Here is a 5895-nt window from a genome sequence, read left to right as displayed (position 1 = left end):
TTTAAGACTTAAAATTGAATTTAAGTCAAGTTCACCTCATAATCTTCAATGTGCATCCAATAATTATTTGTTCTCATTTTCCAAATCAATCCAATTTATAAATTTCTTTATGTGCCTGGACTATTATATGTGTGTGTGGACCAAAAAAATAACACATATTACGAGCAGAATCATTGACGACTCTAAATCATAAGTTCATCATTTAGATGTCGAGCAACGAAAAGAGAGATTTGAATTACCTTTGAGCACTCAAGCAAACCCTAAAACCATTGTATATCTTTGAGTATATATTTCTTTCATGGTTAGTAATTTGTTCACTTTGGATTAAGCCCCACACTATTTTTCTCATAATAACATTGAGAATATATCGCTAGTGGAGACGTCATTTTGAGATAACACGCTTATATATTAATGAATGGTACGAGAATTATAGAATACATGGGACCGTTGTATTTTGCACCCAATGTGTGTTCATTTTTTTAACTTACATTCTATCTTTTTTTTTTTTTTTTTTTTTTATAATTTACACCCTAATCTCTTTATTTTCTTACAAAATAGTAAAATCACTCTTTTAATAATTTTTTCATGAGGGTAAAATAAGAATAATAATATTTTTTAAAAAAATAAATTTATTTAATTTTTAGTGTAGGAGGTTAGATGAATAAATCTTTCCTGCCATTCACTTTTTCATCAGTAACTAGGTTAAACTCTCCAACATAAATAAAGCGGCAATTCATATTTTGCTGCAGATAAATTACAAGGCGAGTAAATATTCAATGGATGAAAATAAAAATAAATTGCAAGATCGACTGAAGAAGGAGAAATTGAAAGGTAAGAAATTTAGGATTATATGTTTCTTGCCCTGCTCTCTATATCTTTTATTTTTGTTTTCGTATAACAACTTTTATCTATTTCTCTCCTCTTTTTCTTTTCATATGAAGAAATAGATTAGTTTGCCTCAGTATATATAATAAGAGTAATAAACTAGAAAGAGAGATTCTTATATATGCCGAAAGATCAAACAATTCGAATTCTTTTGTACAGGATGAACTGATTACATTGATGTTAGTATCAAAATATTACTGTAGACACTAGAAATTTTGAATTTGTTTGTTATTTTGATTGTATTTTACAAGAATTTGTTTACTAAATTTTTTTTAATGTCATTGTAATAGGTAAAGATAAGAATTTTTTTTACACTGGGAATTCACCATGGAGGTAAATTTTTAGATGCACTAGAGAGAATTTATTTGGGAGGCAACATAGATTATATTGACAAGTGTGATCCGTGTAAATGGTCATTGCAAACCTTTAATTTGATTGGAACTACAAAATTAAGCTACAACAATGTTCTTGATTGGCATTCCAAATTACCTATGACAGACACTAGTGTTGGTTATATTCAATGTTTAACTGATACTGATTGTGATTTAATGATAAACACTCTTTCAGCTAACAGGGTTACTGAAGTATATATTACAAGGGCTGACAATGTGCAAGCAAATTTTGATGCATTTGAAGTTAATAATTTTTTTCAAATTTGCAACAACAAATATTAAGTTAAATGACATTATTTAAAAAGAGCAGAACATGATGGGGATCAAAATAATGATATTGAGCAAGAATTAGAGCATTTTGAAAATGATGAATATCATATGAATGAAAGTGAAGAAGAGTTCAATTGTTTGGAGATGGATTCAGACAGTGAATGGCTTGGTGTATGGGACAACATTGAAAAAGATGAGGCAACTGTGCAAGTGATAGAGAAGAAAATCTAAAAGATAGTAAAAAATGGAGAAAAATAGAGAAAAAGAATGATAAAGTGATGGAAGAATCTAAGAATACCAATTTTGCAGAGTTGCTATTGGAGGACTCATGTTCGGAAGCTGAGAATGGTAATATTTCTTCTGAAAATGATGAATTAGATGACATGAGGAATGTTAATAGTGATGATGATTGGGTTGAGAATATTGCATTTAGGGCAGATATAGACATGTCTAATCCAACATTTAGCTTGGGAATGACATTCGTTAATGCAATAGAGTTTAGAGTTGCTTTTATAGCTTACTATGTTAAAAATAATAGAGAAATCTCCTTGAAGAAGAATGAATCTGGTAAAATTTCTGCAAAATGTTCCGATGGAAGTCCATGGCGCATATATGCCTCAAGAAAGGCACTAGATGATCCTACCATCATGATAAAGACTTTGGTTGAGAAACATTCTGAGAATTGTTTGTTTGTTTATGTCAACAAAAATGTGAAATCTAGAATGATTGCCCAAAAATACCTACATTATTTAAGAAAACATCCAGATGTATCGATAGGTGATTTTATGAAGAAAATACATGAAGAGATGAATGTTGAAATTTCAGTAAGTCAAGCATACAAAGCAAAGAGAATCGCTAAAGAGATGATTGAAGGTCACTACAAATAAAAATATGCAAAATTAGAGGATTACTGTGCAGAACTCAAGAAGAAGAATCTCGGATCGACTATATTGTTAGAAACAACACCTAATGAAGAAGATGGTAAACCTATTTTTGAAAGAATTTACATATGCCTTGAGCCTTGCAAAAGAGGTTGGAAGGCAGGTTGTAGGCCACTTATCGGGATGGATGGGTGCTTTCTTAAAGGTCCATATGGTGGTCAACTTTTGACAGCAATTGGGATAGATGCTGATAATGGTATGTTCCTGATAGCCTATGCTGTAGTCGATGTTGAAGACAAGAATAATTGGAAGTGGTTTTTGAATTTGCTGGTAGATGACTTGTAAATTAGAAATCATGATAACATATGCCTCATTATAGCCAAAGAAAAGGTAAGATTCTTCTTCAGTTATATTATTATATTCTAATCGCCGGGTAGTGTCTTATTCTTGAATTTTTGGGTATTGTTTATGATTTAGGATAGATTATTGGTGGTATTATTTGGTGATAATCATATTTCTGCTATTGTCCGTTATTTTTCCACTACTTTCGTAAAGAAACCAAATCGGACAAAATGCGTGTAGTTGAGTGACTTTAACTTTTCCTTTTAATGACCCTGCTAGGATGACAATGTGCAGAATGTCGTTGGTCTGTGAAGGACTTGAAAGTTGCTGGTTACCAATCAACTTCTAAGTCACTAATTATCAAGCAACTTCATATTTTTGATGGCTGCACAACCTTCAAGATATGGCCATATTTTTTTCTGTTTAGATCTAACAATTCATTTTTGGAAAAAACTTATCTAGTCAAAAGAACAAAACTAGCAAAATGTAACCATATATTGGACTCCATCTTATTTTTCAAATGCAAAAACATTCTAGCAGAACACAAACAAAATTTAAGATTAGTTCACGTTTTGAGACACTTCTAACTTATAAGCTATGTGTTCAGATAACATAGCATATTCAGCAATATGGAAAGTGTTTCTTGGTAATCAGAGACTTAGAAGTTTCTTGGTAACCATCAACTTTCAATTCGCCTGGAGACCGATAATTTTCTGCATATTTCTGTCAAGTCTAAGCAGGGTCATTAAAAAAATGATATTTAGGCTTTGAATTTTACATTCTAACCTCTCCGGACTGCACTTTGTGAGAATATATGATGTATGTTGTTGTTGTTGATCAATTATTAAAAATTAATTATATTTCCCTATGTTTCACCTTTTTAGGGTTTGGAGGGAGCTATTTATGAGACTATTCCTCAAGTTGAGCATAGACATTGTGTAAGACATCTGTACAATAATTTCAAGAAAGTGCATAAAGATTTATCACTGAAGACAAGAATCTGAAAAGCTGCTAGGGCAACTTATGTAAGCAAGTATTTATATGAAATGAATATGCTTGAAAAGGAGGACGAAGAATCTAAAAATTGGTTCAGCGATAAACCACCAAAATTCTGGAGCAAGTCACATTTTAGAAAAACAACAAGGTGTGATATGCTTTTCAATAATCTTTGTGAGTTATTCAATGGGTTGAAACTAATTTTAAAAGCGAGGGAGAAACCTATACTTGGATTGCTTGAAGGAATTCGAATATACCTGATGAAAAGAATGAATCAAAAGAGGGAGGTTGTGCTCAAATACAAAGGTAATGTTAGTGTAACTTATCTAAAATCCAAAATAGTTAACATGAAATTTAATAAGTTTTTACTATAACAGGAACTCTATGCCCTCGAATACGGAAACTAGTAGAAGTAAAGAAAGAACAGACAGCTATATCAATTCCTACTAGGGCTGAACAATTGTTATTTCAAGTACAAACTATGTACGGTGAGCAGTTTAGTCTTGACTTGAATAGAAGAACCTGTTGTTGCAGGGGATGGGACCTTACAGGAATCCCATGCTTGCATGCTTTGAGCTGCATCTTCCATGTTAGAGGGAATCCGAAAAATTTCACAAATGATTGTTACAACAAGGCTTTACAAATAAGAATTTATAACCGGTGATTGCTTTAATGGATGGACCTGATATGTGGGAACCAACTGGCCTACTTCCCATTGAACCTCCTAACTATGAGCCAAAGAAAGGTAAATTGGACAAAAATAGAAGAAAAGAACCTGATGAAATTGAAGCCTCCAAGAGAAAAGCAGTTGAGATGAAAAAATAGAAAATAAAGAGAAAGAAAAAATAGTCTGCATCAAGTGAAATAGATGGTGTAACCATAGATGTTACCAAATTGAGTAAGAAAGGAAAGTTAGGAAGGTGTAGCAAGTGTTTGCAAACTGATCACAATAAAACAACTTGCAAGAAGAATAGTGATTCTCAGGATTCAACTACTTCATTTCATGCTACTCAAACATCTAAAGATTGGTCCAAAAATGATACAAATCAATTCTGTTCAAGTAAGAAAATTCATTTTGAGTCCACTTACTGGGATGGCCATACAAATGAACCTTCCAAGCTCAACGTAAGTATAGAACCTTAAATATTAGTGATTTACTATAGTGAGAGGCAATTACAGTTTGCATTATTTTTATTTGTAGCCAAGAAGGACAATGGAGGATAATTACTGAGTGAGCATAAATGGGAAGTTTAAATTTTGATACAGCCAAGTATTCCCTGCGATCTAGTAGAGGAGAAAATAATGGTGTCTCTTATGCTTTGGTGGTGAAAGTTGAGTTCTAGCGGACTGGTTATTCTCCTCCTCTTTACATCTACAATTGGAAATACAATCGGATGCAGCATGAAGAAACAAGTTGTCTTAGCTTGATTAAAGTACATTTATGTGATGTTTGAATTTCAAGTCAAGTTCAAAAACAATCTTGCCCTACATTTTGAGTGTTTTGTTTAAGATTTCTGGAATGGTGTGTTTTCTCTTCTTTAGCATTTGTCTTTAATCCCAACTTCCAATATGTTTTTTGGGGATAAAACCCAACCTGGTGTGTTCTTAGACTTCAACATGGTTTTAGAGAATATATCTGAAGTTTTAGTGCTTTACTTTCCATCGAAATACGTGATTTATATTTTAAGTGGTGCTTTTTGTCTAGTTAAGTATTGAGCCGGGGGTCTATTGGAAACATCCTCTCTATGTCTTCGGAGATATGGTATGGACTGCATACATTTTATCCTCCCCAGACCCCACTAGGTGAGAATACGCTATGTAACAAATTAGTGCAACTTACTGTCTTATTTAGTTTACTGCATTTACCAGGTCAAAATATTACTAGGTGAGGTTTGTTCACCTTATAAAATGGCCCGAAAGTTAGTAATTTTAGGAGTAAGTTAGGTGGAATAAAATGTTAAATTTAGAAGTTATATTTGTAGTAGGAGTCTATATATACAGAGTAAAGTTGCTCTGTTTTCTTTTGTAATTTCAGTTGCCATATTTTCTATTCAAGAAAAAGTTTTATTTTCCTTCACTGTTCTTGTTCTATAACTTCTCCTGTTCAATACTTTTGTTATATGGTATCA

General features: G+C 32.3%; 1 long non-coding RNA gene across 2 annotated transcripts; it reads left to right on the top strand.

Moving 5' to 3' along the window:
* The first annotated feature begins 677 nt into the window (after positions 1–677).
* Positions 678–5668, top strand: LOC107879641. 2 transcript variants are annotated; one of them, XR_001677036.2, is made up of 5 exons: positions 678–831; positions 1453–2818; positions 3655–4072; positions 4144–4891; positions 4968–5668. It is a non-coding gene; the product is annotated as an uncharacterized LOC107879641 (long non-coding RNA). The 2 variants fall into 2 exon arrangements; XR_007044062.1 differs by lacking the exon at positions 1453–2818 and having other exon boundaries at positions 680–831; positions 4968–5665.
* Positions 5669–5895: the final 227 nt, after the last annotated feature.

The sequence above is a fragment of the Capsicum annuum genome, chromosome 8 (genome assembly GCF_002878395.1).
Source record: "Capsicum annuum cultivar UCD-10X-F1 chromosome 8, UCD10Xv1.1, whole genome shotgun sequence".
Classification (NCBI taxonomy): Eukaryota; Viridiplantae; Streptophyta; class Magnoliopsida; order Solanales; family Solanaceae; genus Capsicum; species Capsicum annuum.
Note: the sequence above shows the minus strand (reverse complement) of the source record. Positions and strands in the feature narration are given on the sequence as shown.